Source organism: Castor canadensis, chromosome X (genome assembly GCF_047511655.1).
Source record: "Castor canadensis chromosome X, mCasCan1.hap1v2, whole genome shotgun sequence".
NCBI lineage: Eukaryota > Metazoa > Chordata > Mammalia > Rodentia > Castoridae > Castor > Castor canadensis.
In genome coordinates, this window is record NC_133405.1 from 90,849,909 (window position 1) to 90,872,133 (window position 22,225).

At 37.8% G+C, this 22,225-nt stretch overlaps 1 protein-coding gene and 1 non-coding gene across 3 annotated transcripts in view; one reads left to right on the top strand and one right to left on the bottom strand.

The window, feature by feature from the left end:
- Maged1 (MAGE family member D1) overlaps positions 1–12,476 on the bottom strand; it is a 79,698-nt gene extending 67,222 nt beyond the window's left edge. The window contains exon 1 of one of the 2 annotated variants that reach the window (XM_074062809.1): positions 12,324–12,476. The gene's annotated coding sequence lies outside the window, so the exon portion shown is untranslated. The remainder of the gene's footprint in view (positions 1–12,323) is intronic. The other variant, XM_074062810.1, reaches the window with a different exon arrangement.
- A 757-nt stretch (positions 12,477–13,233) lies between these two features.
- On the top strand, positions 13,234–13,424 carry LOC141419981 (U2 spliceosomal RNA). The gene has a single exon (XR_012444705.1). It is a non-coding gene; the product is annotated as a U2 spliceosomal RNA (small nuclear RNA).
- Positions 13,425–22,225: the final 8,801 nt, after the last annotated feature.

Sequence of the window (22,225 nt, forward strand, 5' to 3'; positions counted from 1 at the left end):
AATCGATATTCACCTAACCATAAATTCCAAAATACATGAAGCAAAAACTGACAGAACTGAAGACATTAGTTGACTGTTTCAATAATCCACTTTCAATAACTACCCAAAAAGAAAAACCATGACCCACATGGCTTCTGTGTTCAATCTTATCAAATATTTAAAGAAAATTAATACCAAGTCTTCACAAACTCTTTAAAAAGGTAGAAGACAAGAGAGCATTTCCTAACTTACTCTGTGAGGCCAGTATTATTCTGATACCAAACCACAGACATCCCAGGAAACCTACAGACCCAAAATAAACACAAAATTCTCAAAAGCATACCAGTAAACCAAATCCAAATGCATGGAAAGGATTATACATGAGGACTAAGTGAAATTTATCCCAGAAATAAAAAGCAGATTAAATATATGAAAATCACAGAATACACTATATTAATAAAGGACAAAAACACATGGTGAAATCAATAGATATAGGAGGAGGATTAGATAAAATCTAACATCTTTTTATGAAAAAGACACTCAACAGGGCTGGGGGTGTATCTCGGTAGTAGAGTGTTTATCTAGAAGGGCAAGGAACTAAGTTCCCTTCTCAGCACTACAAAAAAACATTTTAAAAAAACACCTGCCTAGGGCTAGGGGTGTAGCTCAGTAGTGGATCACTTGTTTAGCAAGTAAGGCCTGGGGTTTGATCCCCAGAACCACCAAAACAAATAATAAAAACAAAACAAAACTACTCAATAAACTAGAAGTAGAAGGAAACTTCTTCAATCTGATAAAGGGCATCTATGGAAAACCCACAGATGATATCATACTCATTGGTTGAAGATTGAAAGCTTTCCCCCTATGATCAATAAAAAGACAAGGATGTCTACTCTCTCCACTTCAATTCAACAATGTACTTAAAGTTCTAGAAAGGGCAATCAGGAAAGAAAAGACAAAGGCATTGAGGTTGTAAAGGAAGAAGTACAACTACCTCTATTTGCAGATGGCATGAGTGTAAAAATTCTAAGGAATCCATTAAAAACTACTAGAACTAATAAACATGTTTAGTACAGTTGTAAGTTATAAGATTAATAAACAAAAATTAATTGCAGTTCTAACTACAATGAACAATCCCAAAATAAATTTAAGAAAATAAGTCCATTTATAATAGCACAAGAAAGAATAGATTAAGAATAAATTAGTCAAGGTGGTAAAAGATTTGTACACTTAAAACTATAAAACATTGCTGAAAGAAATTTAGAAGACTTAAAAAATGGAAAAACACACTTGTTCATGGATTGTAAGACTTATTATTGTTAAGATGGTAATGTTCCCCAAACTTATTTACAGACTCATTGAAATTCTCATTTTGCAGAAACAGAAAAGTTGATCCTAAAATTCATACTGAAATGGAAGGAACAGAATGATCAAAATGCTTCTGAAAAAGAACAAAGTTGGAGTTACACTCCCAAACTTACTACCAAACTTCAGTGCCTAAGACTCTGTAATACTGGAATGATTGTAGACTGTATGTCTATGATCAAAAGAATTGGAAGTGTAGAAATAGACTCATATTATGGTCAATTGACTTTTTTTGGTGGTACTAGAGTATGACAGAGCTTCCCACTTGTTAGGCAGCCACTCTACCACTTAAGGCATGCCCCCAGCCCAGTGAACTGATTTTGCACAAGGATGCCAACACCACTCAATAGGGGAAAGAATATTCTTTGCAACAAATGATGCTGAAACAACTGGCTATCCATACAGAAATGAAATTGGACCTCTACGTCACATCACGTAGAAAAATAAGCTCAAAATAGATCAAAGACTTGCATGTAGAAGCTAAAACAAAAGCCCATAGAAAAATGCATAGATATAAATCACTAAAACTAAAAACCCACACAAGAATGCACAGATGTAAATCACTGAGAACTTGGATTGGGCAACAATATAGAAATAAATTTTTTTATACAATAAACAAGCTGGTGGGGCCTTGGACTATGCGTAGCATAATAATACACCCACTTTTGTGAGTTTTTTGTATTTGTATTTTCTGAATGATCATGTCAAATAAATTTCCTCAGGGAGGATGCTGTCCATGTAATTTAATACCTGTGCTCCTGGGAGAAAACTGGATGCAATTAAGATTTTAACTGCAAAGATTACGTGTGGTACCAAGTCTGTTGAGGTATGCCAAGAGTAACCAGGTATATTGTAACCCTTCAGAAGTGAAAGCAAATTGAAGCCAAAAGACTGCTGAAATAGGTACTAACCGATATATTAGCCAAATTTATAACAGCAAAGCATTTGCCATGGCTAGAGGTATAGCTCAGTGGTACAGCATGTGCTTAGCATGTGTGAGACCTTGCGCTTGATCCCCAGCACCTTAAAAAATATATCATTGGATGGAGTCACTAATGTCAATAATTTTGTATGTAGGGACCTTAATGCATACTACCACAGCATTAGCATTATAGAAATCTATCCTTGGGTATCATTCATTTGAATTTAAGAACAGGCCAAACTGGGTTGTTAAAAACCAAGCTGTGAGGTTAAACACCCTTTCAACAAATAGGTCTTATATCATGGGTTGCAATCTTTGTAGGCCCTGTTCTAATTTACAGTGAACTGTATTACCTATTTTAACCAGGGTACAAGTCTGTGGGATTACATTTCGACAAACCAGTTTGTGTGTACCAGAGACTTAATTCTAATTCTATCATTCACTGGATCAGAGTAATGATACCCATTATGGGATATGTTAAGGCAATGAGTGTTAAAAATCTGAGAAATTCAGGCAAGGTAAGAGTTCTAATAGTTAAGGAGAGGCATACTTGTTTATCCTCTTTATATTCAGGAACTTCCCTAAGATTATAAGAGGTACCCTGCTTAAATTTAGTGGGATCCTAAGGTGTATCTAGTTTGAGCCCCAGTATTAATATGGGTCATCATGAGAGTTTGTCAGTTGCTGCATTTCAGTGCCAATCAGTGTTCTTTCCTCTTTTTATCCTTTTTGTAAAATATTTTACTAAATTTTGCACTCTAATTGGGTCAAATTGTATACCTCCATTTCTGTTTGTTCATTTCTGTCAGTATCCAGGGATTTTTTTTCCTTTCTTTTCATTTCTTTTTGTTTTTGTTACTGGGTATATTTGGTTTTCTCTACCCTGCTCCTATTTATGAATTTCTTCCTACAGAAAGCCTCAAATCAACATTTGAGGGGCCTCCTTCAATTCAATGACAGCTGTATAAGATTTAAGGATTGGAGGCTCATGTTGGGTTTCTTTCCCTTTGTCACAAAGGCTGCCAAGGGTGTTTTTCCCCTATAATCCCAAGGAGGAGGAGCTTTGTTACAATGGCAACAGCAGCAGAAAGCAACCAAGGTATTTAAGGATCCTGGTGAGCCATGTACTTCTAGGTGTGCAGACTTCAGCAAGCCACATAATGGCTGCTTCTTTTCTCTTTTCTCTTTTTTAATATGCTTTAATGACCACCTGAAGAGCAGTCAGTTATCAAAATCAAAGTTCAGTTGAAAAGCATTACCAATTGGTCAATGGCATAGTAGTACTCCTGAGGCTAGCATCAGCCAGAGCTTTAAGTCGCACAGAAAGGTCTGGGCCAAGAGGCATGAACCAGGGCCACTTTAAGAAGGGCCCCAACCCTGTACTCCTATCCTAAATGCCATTAAATTACTCTCAACTTCTGACTTGGCAAAATCTATAACACTACACTACACTAACAGCACAGCACAGTATAACATAGCTCTAAGCACAAGCCAGACTGCAAGCTCAACATGCATGCCTGCAGTCAGGCCACAGAACCAGTGAGCCAAAGCAATTAAAGAAAGACACACCTCACCCCACCTCCCACCCCAACCTGACTCCCCACCCCCTCCACTCCTCTGTGGTTGTCATTGTTTCTATGCCAATTGTACCGGCCACTCTGCAGAGGAAGAAGGAACCCTACACAATTTGGTTCTAATATTCAAACTGATAACACCTCACACAAACCAAGAGAGTATGAAAAGCTTACTATTTACATAAGACTTGTCCAGAGAGAGTAAGGCAAGTCTCCCAAGCAGGTCAGAAATAGCAAGGAAATGAGACTGACTTGGGTTTTTATTGTGGTTAAAAGATAAGGCATGGGCTAGTAGAGTGGCTCATGCAGTAAGAGTACCTGCCTAGCAAGTATCAGGCCCTGATTTCAAACCCCAGCGCCACCAAAAAAAAATGATGAGGTAAGAGAGAGAGTTCATTAACGCAGGGAAACACTGGCATGATATGAATCTCTTACCAGCTTCAAAGGAGAAAGCACATGTGAAACAGAAGTTGAAAATGGAGAGGTGAGGCTTAAAAGAGGTCAGGAGTCAAATAATTTTAAAAACTGAGTCACATTCTTCATTTTACACATCCACTAAGATGTAAAAAATAAAAGGAAAATAACAAGTGTTGGAAAGAATGTGGAAAAATGGTATCCTCATGCATTCCTGGTGGTAAAGTAAAATGATACAGCCACTTTGGAAAATAGTTTAGTAGTTCTTCAAAAAGTTAAATACACAGGTTGGAGGGCGTAGCTCAAGTGGTAGAACAGTAACCTAACATGTGAGGCCCAATACTGAAAATAAATAGTTACCTAACAACTCCTTGGTATATACCCCAGATAAATGAAAGCATATGATCATGCAAAAATATATACTAGAAGTTTATAGCAATGTTATTCATAATAGCCAGAAGTGGATCTGTCAATTATCTGATGAATAGACACATAAAAGGTGATCTACTCATATCATGGAATGCCACTCAGCCATAAAAAGGAATGAAGTACTGATACAAGCTACAGAATGGATAAACCTTGAAAACCTTATGCAAAGTGTAAGCCAGACACGAAAGGCCATATGTTATAGGACTCCATTTATGTGAATTGTCCAGAATAAGCAAATTCAGAAAGACAGATGTATATTAGTGGTTGCTAATGACTGGGAAAGTGGCAAATGCAGAGTAACTGCAAATGGGTATGATACTTCTTTTGGGGGGTGATGAAAATGTTTAGGAGTGGTACGATCTCATGAATATACTAAAAAAAAGTCACTGAATTTTTTTGGTGGTACTTGAATTTGAACTCAGAGCTTCATGCTTGTCAGACAGGTGCTCTTCTGCTTAAGCCATACCTCCAGGCCCCCAAATCACTGAATTTTATACCTTAAAATGTCAATGTTTATTTTATGTGCATTATATCTCAATTAAAAGGTAGAATTGCTAACAGAGAAGAAGAAAATGATGGCAGAATAAAATATTCCCAGATAAACAAAAACTTGGAGAATTTGTTACTACCAGACATGTCTTTCAAGAAATACTAAAAGACATTATTAAGATCAAAAAGAGGTGACTCCAGAGAGTCAATATGAATTCACACAAAAAAAACAGAGCAACAGTAAAGGCAATTACAGAGTTAAATATAAAAACAGTAGAATTACATATCTCTTTTCTTAACATATTTAAGAAGCAAAAGCATAAAATAATATCTATAAAATTGTTTGTTGGGCCCAAACATATAAAAATGTAATATAACAACAGAAAAGGGTACAAAAATAATGAAATGTTAACCTATTAGGATTCACATGATTGAATCCTAAATGCATATTTTAAATTAGTCTGAAAAGAATGTATACTACACTACATGGTTCCATTTACGTGAAATTGTTCAGTGGTTGCCAAGGATTTGGAGAGGGAGGCAGGTAGTCTAGATGAAATACAGGATTCTTTTTTTAGTGTGGTAAAATTACTCTGTATAACCCTGTAGTGGTACATGATGTTATCCATTTGTCAAAATTTACAGAACCTTATAATATATAGAGTGAACCTTTGTAAAAAAAAAAAAGCCAATTGGAAAGACAGGATATCTCAGGATGGAACAAAAAAAAAATCTAACTGTATTACAAATACATGACAGAACTTCTATGAAGAGAGTGGGAAGGAAAGGTGACACCCTTTTTCTAAGTAAGTAGATTAACTAGGTAACTTTGGAAATGAGTAGAAACTTATAACACCAAAGACACAAGCACTGAGCACTGTACAATAATTGGTAAAGTTGCTTCTTATGGATCTAGGTTAATAATTCTAAAACTAATGAATATGTATACTGGGATTGAACAAATAACTAAATGGACAGTGGGTAGTGGGAGTCAGGTTTCTCACTAGAGAAGGAGGTTACAGACAAGTAAGCAAAGTTTAAATAAACCATGTTCAAGATACTGCATTAGAATTAGACACATCAACATAAACTCGTGTAGCTTAAAATAAAGATGTAATACATATATATGTACATATATATGTACTAATCATGTGTATACAGTAAAAATATTTCCAATCTACTAAAAAAAAAACCTAGAAGCACTGTTGACATGCTGATAGCAATAGGTATACCAAAAACCCCTATATTGGTATGCAGTATTATTCTCCAAAAAAGAAATCAGGGTGCTTGGAGAAATAGTTGATTCTAGGGCTAAGGCATGGAATATACAATATGAGTCTGCAGCATCTTGTAGTTGCAGAAAGTAAGGAAGTGCTCAAAAGACAAAATGATGGGGATATGCCAAGAGACATAGTAATAATCTGCAGTTGCATCAGCCAAAGATGGAAAAGTCTGAACAAAGTAAATAAAAATCCATGAGTAAATACTGATACAGATAAATGACTGAATACATATGTGAAGGGAGGACAGTATAGTAGTCAAATTTCCTTTGGAGAAGAATTCTAAACAATTTATATAGCTATTACACAGGTCCTCCTCCCCCGAAAAAAGGAGATGCATAACACCCATCCCATGAGTTTGGACTATGCAAAGTGACTTCCTTCCAAAGAGTAACAAATGGAGGGGTAGGAGAGTAATTTTACAGCAGGGTAACATGGCAAATGCAGCCTCAACCTGGTAATCAAGGTTAACTTTATCACAGCATGTTTACAGCATGTCCTCTTAACATTTTATGATGAGACTGGCACTTTATCTCTGTGCTAATCCTCTCAAAAAAAAAACATAGCCCAGCCCAACCATGTAAAAATATTAGACAAACCCAAATTGAGAAACATTCTATAAAATATCTGACCAATACTCCTCAAAATTGTTAAGGCCATCAAAAACAAGGGAAGTCTGAGAAACTGTCATAACCAAATGGAACACAAGAAGATATGATGACTAAGATGACTAAACACAATGTAGTATTGTTGAAATAAAAAAGAAAACAAAAGACCTAAGGAAATCTGAATGAAGTATGGACTTTCATTAAAATAATGTATCAACATTGGTTCAATAGTTGTATACATTGGTTATGTAAGATGTCAGCAATAGCAGAAAACTGAGTGTGGGATATAGAGGAGTTCTCTACGATCTTGGTGAATTTTTTTGTAAATCTAAAATTAAAACACCTTTGAAAAATTACTTATATGGAGGCTAGGGATGTAGCTCAGTGGTAAAGTACTTGCCTAGCATGGAACAGACCCAGGGTTCAGTGTGTGTATGTGTGTATGTGTGTATGTGTGTGTGTGTGTGTGTTGTATATTACAGTATGAAAATAGTAGAAATGTATGGGACCATACTGCCCAAAGGGATCTCATTCACCCAGTGATTTCAACTATCTTTTCTATGCCAATAAAGCCTCAATTTTTATCTCCACCTCAGATCTTAAACTCCAAACAGCATATCTAACTGCCAACCAGACATATCTGCTTTGTTATCCCACATATAGATGAAAGTGAGCCTTACCTTCCTACCTCATCTTCTCTTCTGTTGTCTCCAAACTCAGTAAATGGCACCACATCTACTGAGTCACTTGAGCCAGAAACAAACAGCATCATTCTAAAATTCTCCCTCATCACCATATTTAACCATCAACTATATCTTACTCATTCAATCAAATTAATATTCTTTTTGTCTGTCCCCTTTTCTTTATTCCCAGTGTTCTAAAGAACATCTTCTTTCCATTCTGATCCATTTTCAAAGATGCTATGTCCCCTTTTCAAACAAAAACTTATCCAAAGATCCATTAAGTAAAAGAGAAAAGCAGAGAATGGTGCTGCTAATATTAACCCCAGCACTCAGGAGACTGAGGCAGGAGAATCAAATTTGAGGCCAGCCTGGGCTACATACCAAGTTCCAGGCCAATCTGGACTACATAGCAAGACCCTGGCTCAAAAAGAAAAAACAGAGAAAGAAAAGAGAGAAAGGGAGAAAGGGAGGGATGGAGAGAAAGAGAGAAGAGAAAGAAGGGAAGGGAATGACAGGGAAGGGAAGAAAGAAAGGAATTCTTGTTGAGGCACCAAGTTGAAAACCCAGAACCTTGACAACCCTTGCCCCTCCTCTTCCTTACCTAAAGTTTCTGGACAGGGTAGAAGAGTATAGTTTGGAAAAATCCCAGCTGTACACCTAATTCCAAAATTACCTTTATTATATTACCCTTAACTTTTCTGGTATTCTAAATGCTCATCTTTGAAACATTAATGATTATTACCTAATTTACAGGCTTGTGTGAGAACCAGTAACAGTATTTTAAAAAGATAACACAATGTTAAAAACAATATGCAGAAGGTGCTTTTCATATATGGAATATGTTGCCTTGCTCAATGGGAGCTTTCAATTCCAGTTCACAGTGACTTTTCTAAAAGGACAATCAGATCATGACTTCACCTATTCAAACTCCTCATTAAATTCCAGCCTGTTAGAAGAGAAAAGGCCCTCCATAATCTTGTCTATTGCCTGTTTTTTACCACTCTTTACCTCCTTCTTCATTTATTAATTCATACCATCATTCAATATCTAGCAAAGATGCTCTCTCTATGCAAGACTTCCTTACTATTTACACACTGTGATTTAACAGCACTCCTTTTCCTCTGTGCTTCCATAGTACATCAGTATGCAGTCTTCCATCAGCATCCTTAAGAGAACTGGCTCCATGGATACTAAACTCTGCAGATGATCATGTCCCTTGTATATAAGATGACTTATTTCCATGTAACCTACACACATCCTCCTGTATACTTTAAATCATCTCTAGATGACTAATAATACTTAACATAATGAAATGCTATGAATAGTTGTACTAAATTGTTTAGGCAATAATGGCAAGAAAAAATCTGTGGCAATTTTTTCCAAATATTTCCATTCTGCAGTTGGTTGAATCTGCAGATGTGGAATTCAAGAATGCAGAGCCCACAGACATGAAGGATTAACTGTATTTAAACTTTGCAATTGTTTTTGCATGCTCCTCCTTCACACTACAATGGGAGGTCTTTGAGGGCAGGAGTTTGTCTGACTTATGTGCCTTATCATGAGCACAGCTGATATCAATTCAGATATACCAACAACTGTAATCAAGTCTGTTGCAGCCCTCAATTTCCCCAGCTTTGTGAAGATCTCAAAGAATTTCAGATATTCAGACTTCTACTAGAATTTCACAGCCACCTGAAGCCTACAAATCTTAAATGGAAAGGCAATAGAGATTTAGCTGAGAACACAAAGCCCTCTGAGAGTTCTGTACCTTTCCTATCTTCCCCAAAGGAGGCAGGCAAAAGAGAGAAAGAGCATCTCCTTCAGAAAAATATATATTTGCTCATGAAGGATCAGATTTTTGGTTTTCTGGTAGGGTGGTACCAAGTATTGTGATCTGAACATAATTCCATGGGCCTGAGCCCTTGCTAGAAGGAAAAATATAAAGGATGAAGATACAGTCTGAAAAGGGGGGAGGAAAGAGAGGGATTAAAGAAATATAGTGGAAGGAGTGAATCTGTTCAAAGTACACTGTATGCATCTATGAAATTTTCACAATGTAACTCTTCTGTACTGTTAGTGATTCCCTAAAAACTTTAAAAAAAAAGGACAAGGATTTGAGAAAAGGCTCATTTTCAAACTGACAGAACATTTTATAAATGATGATCATGATCATAGTTGAGAATTCAGGACACTTGAAGTTTGTTAACTGACCAGTCCAGCTAAGTGACAAATGGAAGTCATTTTAAATTGTATTTTTTACTTAAAAGAACAGTTTCCTGTGCAAGAATGAGATTGCTATGGGTTTGAAGCCAGAAACATGGATTTGAATCTCAGTTCAGTCTTTAGTAGACTGTTGTAAGTTACTTCACATTGAATTCAGTTTGCCCATATCACAGGTCTGTTGGCATGATTCAGAAGAACTTATAAAAAGCCTCTGATACAGGACACACGATTCATCTTCAATATCCCAGTATATTCTTTTTTTTACGTCATGGCACATGTAGAAAATGAAAATTTCATGGCATGCTGTATAAAATGGAAGAGGCCACTATTCTATGAGGGATAAGTGATATTGGTGAATTGGTTCCTATTGTCCCACATAGGACAGTTTGAGCAACAGAGGAAATAATGATTGCAAGGGATTGAAATGTACTTAACATATAAACAATTACAAATTCAACAAAACAGAGAAAACAACACCAATTTTAAAAACACCAATAAAAATAACACTAATAAAAACATCAAAAAATAACAATACATTAATCTAGATTTTAAACATCAGCTATAAAAGGTTTTTTGGAGAAAAAGGGAATTTAAAAAGATATTAGGGAATTATTGTTAATCATCTCCCTCCCAGTTATAGTTGAAAAAGACAGTTTTCCACTGTTGTACCCCTAGTGCTTGGAATATAAATGTGTCTGGCACATAAAAGCTATTCAATAAAAAGTGTTGACTAAATGAATGGATTGATGGATATCCCGTGAGTTGAAACCAGTATGATGATATGTAAGTGCTATACATAATAATGTAATAATGACTTGAATAGAGAATAAAGAAACATCAGCAATTTCTTTTGAAAAAGCTCCTAAGTGTTTTGGTATCATGAACTCTCTACTTCAGTATTTATTTTGAAAGACTGGGAAATAAAACCTAGCCTAGAAAAAAGAATTATCCCTTATATTGGCAAGTATAATAGTTACAGGGCAAGGAGACAGTAAATTGTTTGTACAAGAACTTTGGTAAAATTCCTCTTTCGAGCATGAAAAAACCTTGATTCTCAACATAAATTTAATGATTATTTGGGCAAAGAAAAAATAATAAATTGTAGTTACTAACGAATGTTCTCAAAAGAAAAAGTTAACATGGAGAGGCTCAAGCAGTAAGAGTGCCCATGAGGACCTGATTTAAACGCCAATACCGCCAAAAAAAAAGAAAGGAACACTTCCCATGATCACATATGGATCATGATCACATTTCAATATATGAAAAAAGAAAACGTACACATTACAGATTAGTTTATATAGTACTTATAAAGCGCCTTAGAAAAATAATTGGCTTGCCTGCACTAGCAGTGCCCAGAAAATTATTTGCATAATAAATTCAACCCTTACGAAGTAACATTTGTGATTGGATGTCATTACTTCCAAACATTTCTCCTCTAAAAGAAGTTTTACGAGGGCGGGACTGGCAGAGTGACTCAAATGGTAAAGCGCCTGACTCTCGGAAGCATGAGGCCCTAAATTCAAGCCCAAGTACTGCCCCCTTCCCCCCCCAAAAAAAAGAGATACGAAGGACGGAAAAGCTTCCAGCCTCTAACGCTGATACCAGATTATGAACACAATTCACTGTTTGCCCCTCTTCCTGAAAATCTGGGGATTTGGTTCTATGCCAACATTAAATTTTAAAAAAATCAATGAGAAGAGGGCTGAAACCAGTGGAATATTTAAAAGATGTCTAATTTTGTTTAGAGTCATAATAAGAGTAAAAATAAAAAAGATATAACTTGAACATACTTCTAAGATGAGCTCCTTTGCTCGTTTTTTCTTACATGAGCTTCTTTGCTTATTTTTAAACAACAAAAACTCCCTCACTTTTAAATCACACATGCTTTTGGAAAAAATGCACAATTCACTGATCAAGACGTGAAAAAGGAAAAGCCAGCAGGAGAGTAATATATAAGTACTGGAAGGAAAAAGGAGAATGAGTAGGGGAAGGAGCTTGCTATAAACGGGTGCGGGGTGAAAGAAGCCAGTGATAGGAAAGAAATCTGTGGTAGAGGGAATTCCCCAGTCTCAGAAAGATCGAAGAAGATCCCGGATAAAGGAGAGGTGACCAGGGGTCAGGAAGTTAAAAGGAACACAAGATTCAAGAGGGGGTAGTGGATGCGGGGCTCCCATCTCAGAGAAGAGAGGACCTAGTGATGCGATCAGAACCATAGCAGTCAGACGCATCTTTCAGACAATAAGCTTTGGCGCTGAATTCTTATCCTTTTCGCCCCACTTTAAGGCAAGAAGAAAAGCTTCCCAGGAGTGTACAGGAGCTCTTTTCCGAGAACTACCCGTCACCTTCTTTATACTCACCTTGACGAAGAGACCGCAACTACGATGGCGTGACCGAAAATGCTATCTTCTTTTGTTTGGCAGAAGCTTTAGCTTCTGCAGCCACCACCCAGTCCTCTACTCCAGACAACTTCCTGTGCCTCTTTATGGAGCTCCGCAATGCTTTGACTCATTGGCTCCCTCACCGGAACCTTGGGAGTGACGTAACCTCGCTGGGAAACAGAATCAATTAGTAACATTTTACAAATCCTACCTCTAGTCATCTCAGGAACTGCAGTACATTTGCCAAACCGTGTGTGTACAATTTGTCACCTATCCTTGATTCGCCTTACAAATATCTCCCATCACCTTAGTCACTTAACTCAGGCCTAATTATTTCTGCCTGGGGTGTCTATAGTTACTTATTTACCATACTGATTTCTGTTTACCAGCATACTGTTTTGAAAAAAAGTCAGTTTTATTAGTGGCATACTTTGATTTCAAGCTCTTTTTTAACAATCTTAAATTTTAAATCGTTTTCATCTTGGAATGGTTTCCAGAAGTACCATACTCAAATTTCCAAATAGAGGTCAACTCGTGCTTTCTAAAAGCATTCTAGTATATATTCATACTTGCCACCAAAAAGAAAGAAAACAAAAATGGGGGGAAAGTTTCAATAAGAATAATCCTTACTCTGATTAAAGTCCTTCAGAACAGGCTCAATATTAAATTACTTATTGCCACTATCCCTCCTCACCACCCACGCACACAGAAAGCTCTTTTGAGCTCCAAAATCTATACCACAATTTTCCTCTTTTTTGATTATTTCCAGTCAGTTCACAAGTATATACTGAGCACCTACCATGTTCTAAACACTATGGTACACCCAAAGGATGGGAGCCCATAGCCTAGGGGATAAAGGTGACATGTAAACATAAAAGAGCCGGCCATAATCGCTTCTCCACCTTTTGGCTAAGATCAAGTATAGTATCTGTTCTTATCAGTTTAATAACTGATATGTCATCTATCTGAGGGCAATATATTAAATGGATTTTTGGAGCAGAGAGGTAGAATATGAGCTCACTCTGTCCACTCCACACATGGACCTAGTATTGTAATTCCTCCAGAAATGATGCGCCCTTTCTTAAAATTACGGTTGCTAAACCGGGCTACTGTGGCTTATGCCTGTAATCCTAGCTTCTCAGGAGGCAGAGATCAGGAGGATTGTGGTTGGAAGCCAGCCCTGGCAAATAGTTCCCAAGACCCTACCTCGAAAATAACCAACACCGAAAAGGCTGATTGAGTGGCTCAAGTGGTAGAGCATCTGCCCAGCAAGCATGAGGCCCTGAGTTCAAACCCCAGTACCACGAAGAAAAAGAGTCTACAATAAAATAAGTGTTTATTAATGTTTGTTGAACAGATAAGCAAGCAAAATGTAGTCAGGACAATGATGGGGACCAGCATAAGGTTCTTATTTATGCTGGTATTTTTATAATTCAACAATTTGAGTCATATTTTGTCATTCAACCAACATATTTTGAACACCCACTCAATTTGAGGTTCTATTACTGATGCTGGTTATTCAAAAAGGAGTATGATACAGTCCTAGGTTTTAAGACTCTCCATCCAGTGGGGGACCAAACACATGAACAACTAACAGCATTATAATATGATAAGAATGATTAGTAAAGAGGAGACGATGAAGGAACAATGACTATGTCATTGACTGATGAAACTTATAAACTTAAAAGAGACATTATCTCCTACAGCATTCTCCATAAAAGACTTACTTAATGTTTAATAAGTGGTTGAATGGATGTATGAAAGGGACAAATGACAATGGAGATGAAGTACAGTATGAAAGAAGCAGAGATGCAAGATGAGACTGAAGATGAAGGAAGCCAGAAAGGAGAGGTATTTCTGTCCTTACAGAAATTACATTCTTGTATATATACGTTGTATAATTGATTTTTTTAAAGAAAATACATGCTAAAGGTGAGAAAGGCTACAAAGAAATAAAGCAGGTACATAAGATAGCAATGTACATGAGTGGGGCACATGGGGTTATCATTCTAGGAGAACTCTAGGAAACAGTGATGTATGAGCAACATTTATGGACTTCATCCACTTCTCTCTCAGATCCTCTATACTTATTACTTATTTCAGATCCTTTTTAATTCTATCCCAACTTGCAACTTCTTAACATTATATACAAAAGCTTTGGTCATGTAAATCTCTATCTCTTTCTTCTTCTTTCTTCCCCCTCTTCTCTTTCTTCTCTTCCCCATCCTCCCTTCTCTCTTCTCCCCTCTTCTCCTCCTCCTCTTCCTTCTCTTCTCTTCCCTATCTAGCTCTTTCTCTCTTCTTTGGTGGAACTGATGTTTTGAACTCAGGACTTCATACTTGCAAAGCAGACACTCTACCACTTGAGTCACTATCTCTATATCTCTCACCACCCATTGTCTTCTATTCTGTCTCATGAACTTATAATTTGGAAAGTGCAATGAGATTTCAAATCTCTGTGCTTTTGCACCCTGTTAATTATTACTCACATTTCAAAGGTCAGCTCTTTCATGAAGGCTTTTTTTTTTTTTGGTGGGACTAGGGTTTGAACTCAGGGCTTAGTGCTTGGTTGTACTCTACCACTTGAGCCACAGCTCCAGTCCTTTTTGAGATTGGGGTTTCCAAGCTGTTTGCCCAGGCTGCCCTCCAATGGCTGACCTTGAACTTCTATCCTCCTGATCTCAGTCCTAAGTAGCTAGGATTACAGGCATGAGCCACCAGGCTCTTCTTTCACTTCTTAACTCAAACAAAACAATTGTTTGTCTTCTCTCCTTCTACCATTGTATCTTACTCTTATCAGTTTCTTTCATTCATATTGTTTGATTAACTACTGTACAGTTATCATTATTTGGGGCAGTAAAGATCTACCTATAAACAAAGAAGCGAAAAAATTCTTCCACTTTTGGAATTTACATTCTAGTGTAGAAAATAAGGAATAAACAAAATAACATAAGAAATATGGAATCTGGAAGGTGAATATAGTGCAAATACTGTATACACATGTATGTGAATGGAAAATGATACCTGTTGAAACTACTCCAGGAATGGGGTGGGAATGAAGGAGAATGATGGAGGGAGTAACTATGATATATACAATATATTATAAAAACTGTTGTAAATGCCACAATGTACCCCTAGCCAGCACAACAATAAAAAAAATGAAAAAAAATTATGGAACTTACAAGGTGTCTATTAGAATCACTAGGAGATCTTTTGTCTTTCAATACCAATGCTTGGTTCCCATCCCAGCCAAAATGAACCTAAAGTTCTATGGATAAGGTTATATATATATACATTTTTTTTAAATTGTGTCTGGTGCATAGAGATTGAGAACTACTGCCCTGTAGTCTGCACCAATCTCAGAAAGACAGTCTGAAAAGCTAGAATAAATGAAAAATAAACAAAATGATGAGCATGTCTGCCAACAAATATGGCATGTATAAAACAAATATGGCATGTATAAAATCATAATAATTAGTACTTATTTCTGAGGTGAAAGAAAAAGATTCAAATATTATGAGCAAAAATATTTTGTATCCCAGGAAGAGGTGAAGATTGGAATTAAATAGCTCAGAAGTGAGGCTAAGATATTTCTGAAGTTCAGACATTGTTAAATTAAAATAATAGTAATAAGTGTTCAAGAGTAATAACTAAAATAATACAAGCACAGTAAGGAAAAACACATAAATTCAAACCAGTAGAGAGAGAAAATGAATAAGATAAAAATTTCAATCAGCGAAAAAAAGAAGCACATACCTATGTAAACAGAAAGACATATGGATTGCTGGTTAGTATTTGCCTCTGGTAAGTCCCCTGTGATGAAAAGCAGGGGAGAGAAGGATCTCAAAGTTTGAGGAAATTTACTAATAACTATCCTGTTCTTCAGTTGAAAGATGGTTCAGGAAGGTTTATTATACTATTGTTTTATAATTCAAAAATATATTACATGAATTATTTTTTGTATCATACATTAGAGTGGAAAGATAAAGAATAATTTTAAAAATAAATAACTACCAAAAAAGATACAGAAATGAAGTATAATAAAATCTTTCCATCTTATACCTGACTCCTATCTACCTTGTTCTGTCTCCTCAAACTGAGATCCTTCTCTCCCCTGCTTTTCATCACAGGGGACTTGCCAGAGGCAAATACTAACCAGCAATCCATATGTCTTTCTGTTTACATAGGTATGTGCTTCTTTTTTTTACTGAATGAAATTTTTATCTTATTCATTTTCTCATAAACAGCATACTATTTTTTATTTTATTCTTTCAACGATATTTTATACATATGTATAACACATGTATGTATTACATAATTGTTATGCATAATATAATTAATGTTTATAAAGAATTTCATATTTTACCAAATCATAGGATATGACACAAACTTATTTTATAGTATGTGTTCATTTCACATTAATACTTAAAGAAATTTCTCATTTCTTTAAATTAACTTACAGTAAATGACTTTTTGACATGTACACTTCTGTGAGCATCAGTGTATAAGCAGATTCACGTAAACACACTACAGTCAAGATATAGAGCAGTCTCAGAACTCCCAAAAGTCCCATGCTATACTGTTTTAGCCACACAGTCCTCCCTGCCCCTAATCACTGGCAAAGATTGATCTGTTCTATGCAAATCTACTTTGTTGTTTCTAAATGTCATACAAATTGAACAACACAGTATGTAACCTTTAAAGACAGGCTTCTTTTACCCAGGATAATGCCTGTGAGATTCATTCAAGTTGCTGAATGTATTAATCATTCATTATTTTTTAATTTCTGAATAGTATTTCATGGTATGGAGGTACCCCAAATGATCCCTTCACCCATTTAAAGACATTTGGGTTGTTTACAACTTTAGAATTGAGAAATAATATAGTTATAACATCCATACACAGGCTTTTGCATGAATATAAGTTTTAATTTCTCAAAAGAAATGCCTAGCAGTAGGATTGCCAGTAAAAATCATATGGTATATGCATGTTTAACTTTATAAGAAATTGGCAAAATATTTTTCAACGTAGGCAAACCATTTTGTGTTCCCACTGGCAATGTGAAAATGTTCTAATTACTCTACATCTTTACCAGCTCTTGATATTACCATTTCTTGAAAGGGCTATCATATCTCCATTAGACTTGCACTTTTCTAAAACTCAATTCACTGTAGTAGGAAAAGTAGGTCTGTATTACAGCTCCTGCCTAGCATGCACTAGGCCCTAGGTTGGGAACACCCCCACACACACCAAGCACCACAAAAAAAAATCAATTCACCATATTTTGTGGGTCTGTTTCTGAACCCAGTCTTTGATAAATGTAATTTTAAAGTAACTCTTAATCTCAAGCAGTGTGATTTGTTCAAGTTTATTCTTCCTTTTCAAAATTGTCTTGGCTATTCTAATTCCTTTGCTTTTCCCTATGAATTATAATATCAGCATTTGTATAATCACACAAAAATGTCCTGTTGGATTTTGGTTGAAAGTGTGTTAAACCTACAGTTTAATTTAAGGGTAACTCTCACCTTATTAGGTAGACTTGAAAATCAATGACACTCCATATCTCTCCATTTCTTTGTATCATTTTTTTAATATTTTGAGCTGGGATCACACTGTGATGCCCAAGCTGGCTTTCAATTCCTGGGATTACATGAGGTTTCTGCTTTAGCTTCCTAAGTAGCTGAAATTATAGACATGCACCATTGCATCTGGCTTTTTTATATCTTTCTTCAAATTTTTTTCATTAGTGTTACATAGTTTGAAATGTAGAACCTAAATGTTTTTTGTTAAGTTTACACCTATTTCTCTTTTTGGGCTATCATAGATTCCATTTTTTCTTTGGCTTAATTTAATTGTTGAAGCTGTTATACATTTTAATTTTTCATTACTAGTGTAGACTTATGTTTGATATTGTGTGCCAGCAAATAGATTATTTTTTAATTTCCAAGAATTTGGAGATTTTCCTATATTGCTTTTTGTTTAAATCCATTATGATCAAAGAACATACAGTGTATGATTTCATTTCTTCTATATTTGTTAAACTTTGTTTTATGTGTAAAGATATAAATTTGACAAATGTTCCAGTGTACTTGAAAAAAATTTGAACATCTATTATTTGGTAAAATGTTCCCTAAGTATCAACTATAGAGTTAGCTGATAGTATTGTTCAGTTATTCTGTATTCTTCATGATTTGCTATTGAAGGGCGGACTGTGGGAGGTCCACGTGTTGCCAAAAGGTGGCAATTAGGTGGAAAAATGCCCCTTCTCCTTCCCAAGAAACATCTGTTCACACCAGGGAGACACTTCTCCTTCCTAAGAAACATCTGTTCGCTCCAGAGAGGCATCCATTCATGCAAAAATCTCCACCCTCTGACAATAACAAAGCTATAAAAGCCGATTTCCAACCTGTCCCAGGGAACTACATGTTTCTGGGTCCCACTGCATGAGTCCATTAGGCCTTTCCTTTCTCTTCTCTGCAAATAAAACTTTTCTGACCTTTGCTGCTTGACTCTGCCTCTGATTTCTATCCAAGCACAACAACGGACCCTCACCACCACCCGAGCTTCCCAGCACCTTGACCTAGGAGACCACAAAGCGACACTTCTTCATCTGAGGTCAGTACTGGTTGTGACAAACAGTGGAAATCTCAGGGCAACTTTTCTCTCTCTCTCTCTCTCACTCACTCACTAAGGAGGTCTCACTCACTCACTCACTAAGGAGGGTTTCTCCCTTGGGAACCTGGGGGAAAAGCTCCAAGCCCACTATAGCTGCTAAGGCAGGCAACCCAAGAAATCCTGGGTCTGCCAGGGGATTATACTGGACTGCCAATGCTATGTCAGCAGAGCTAAAACCTCAGTGCAACCAGGCTTTCTTTTCTCTCAACTCTCAGCTCCCTTCCTCCTTCAACCCTTTCCCTTGCAGATCTTACCAACTAAGGAGGATGTCCAAAAAGGGCTGGTGGGAAGGAAAGTGTATCTTCAAGCTGCAAGGGTGCTCTGGCTGGGGCAACTCCCTGGAGTGAACCAAAGGCTGAAGATGCAACTTCCTGATCCGCCCTGAGGCTCCAATGGTGGCTAAGTATCAGAACCGTGGCACACAGACAATCAGATATCTACACTTTCTTCACAGTTCCTGTGGCCCGAGAGTGGAGGTCACCCCTCACTTCCAGTGCTCCAGTACTGCCCCTGGCAGGATTGACCTGGACAGCAGTGATGGCTAATAATCCCTCATGCGCTGAGCCTGGGAACTCTCTTTCTCTTGATCCTCAGCTTCTTCTTCTTCTTTCCCAAGTAGATCAGGATGAGTGGCTGCCCCCTTTGTCCTAGACAGCAGTGGTTTCCTTCTTCAGATGAGTCTGGGAGAGATTCCTATGTCTCCCTGTTCAAAACCTAATCCTTAGACCTATGTCCTCAGGAGCTCTCATGTCCCATCTGCAGCCCCCTTTTCAATTGAGTATGCCAAAAAGAGTTACTCTCTAACTTGGGCTTAACTGTTTTTGTTAGGCATCTGGTTGATCTGGTTAAGCAGGTTCCCACAGTCTGCCCTCAGGGGAAAAAGAGAGCTTTACCCAGAGCTACCTATGGAGATAGAGACTGCAATGCTCTTCTCCATTTTTGTCCATTATCACCAGCAAAAGAATAATGCCTTCAGATGATCCCTCTCTTTTTGTAGGGTATATATGTCTCACAGGGTATATAAGGGGACAAAAGTCTGCTTCATCAAAAGTTCCCATCCATACCTCCACAAGGGTCCTCTCACTGGCCATGCAAGCGCTCTTGCTTACTTTACAGCCACCCCTCACTGATGAGTTATGTTTGAATTACAAGCCCTCAGCTGGTAGAGGAGAACCAGGTACCTGGTTCACAAGGCAAGCAGGCAAAATAAGACAAACAGAAAAAAAAAAACTGATCAGGGTCACGCCAGCTAGGTGACTGCAGCCAGATGTACCTAAATGTCTTCCCCACAACCTTACACACAGGTGGCACTGGTGGGAGAGCAGAGGAAAGAGGGACACCCTCTCCCATGTAGAGGATCTCCTCACAAGGGGGTCCTCTAGGTAAAAGGAGAAAACTCCTCTTCAAGTGATCAATTTTCCCTTGCTTCCCTTTTTAGATGGGGAATCGAGCTTCCAGGAGCCTAAAAGGATCCCCCCTTGCCTGCTTACTAAAACATTGGAAAAATCTTGATCCAGAAAGTCTTCAACCAAAGTGACTCAAGTTTTACTGCACCCAGGCCTGGGCTCAATATCCTCTGGGAGACCAGGAAAAATGGCCAGAAGGGGGGAGCGTTAATTATAATACCATTCTTCAATTAGATATGTTCTGTAGAGATGAAGGGAAGTGGACTAAAGTCTTGTATGTACAACTTTCTTTTTTCCTAAGAGACCACCCAGAATGGCTGAGCAAATGCAGGCTAGATACCCAGACCATGGTGATTGCAAAAAGCCCCCAGACACCCTTGAGGAATCAAAACCCAAAAAAACCATCTGATGCCTAAGGGTCCCCAACAATGTCAAAGGGGGCCTCCCCTGTGACAGAAATCAAATCTCCAGGAGAACCACAGAACATATATCCCACCCTGAGGACCCCACAGCTCTCCTTCTATCCCCTTATCCAGTACATCTAGACTCACTGGTGAGCCAGTCAGGCCTTACACTGCCACCAGAAGCCAAGGCCTCTAACACCTTCCTGCCAAGCGGGACCCCCACCACTGGCCCCTCCATCACCAATCCCTTCCTGCCAATACCCTCTTACCCAGCTACCTCGGTCCCCGAACATTGTCCTACAGGACTCCACCCCCTCCCATTAATTCCTTGAGGTGATAGGGCTCACGTTCCTTTTAGATTAAGTGAACTTAAAAAATAAATAAATAAATTTAGGAAGTTATATTGAAAACCTGGATCAGTACATCAAGGCATTCAGGGAAGTCAGCCAAAATTTTGAGCTGAGCTGGAAGAATGTAATGATGTTGTTATCTCAGACTCTCACTTCTCTGGAGAAACAGTGAGTACTAGATCACGCAGTGGCAGCTGGGGATGATTATCACTTAGATAAATGTGGCCCTACAAGCCTATCTCAGACCAGTCCCTTACAGGAGGAGGGAGAGGGGGAAGGGAGAAAGAAGACAGAGACACTGGATACCTAAAAGGGAATCCTGATTCCCAATTCACACAGGAGATCAGGCATGTGCCTAGATATGATCCTTAGTGGGACTCTGAGAATGACAAAGATGAACGGACCTGTAACCACTTCATGCACTGCATTCTTGAGGGTCTGTTGAGGGCCAAGGTAAAACCCCTTAATTACTCCCAAGTCATGAATGTACAGCAAGGACCCTTAAAAACCCCAGTAGCTTTCCTACAAAAACTTAAGGATGCTTTACAAAAGCATATTAACATTGTACTGGAGTCACAAGAGAAGGAAATCATCCTAAATGATAAATTTCTGACACAGATAGCCCCAGACATTCATAGAACGCTTCAAAAACTGGTGGCTGAAAGGAACAAAGATCTGGACCAATTGGTCCATGTAGCCACATCTGTATACTATGATAGGGACTTAGAAAAAGAAAAAAAAACTGGAAAAGAGAAAGGATAAATGGCAGGAGGCTCTGATCACAGTGCTCTGACAGGTTCCCCCAGGGCAGAGTCCAAACCTGAGGACATGTTTTCAATGTGAACAAGGCCATTTTAGGAGAGAGTGCCCCCAGAGGAAGCCACCTCCAGGACCTTGCCCCATCTTCCAGGAAAATCACCGGAAGGTACATTGTCTTTGGTTCCCAAGGGAACTGAGCCAGAGCCTCCCACCCAGAAATGGGTCCTGAGGCCTCCCATCAAGTCTCCTGTGACCACCATAAAAGCAGAGGATCCCCGGGCGATACT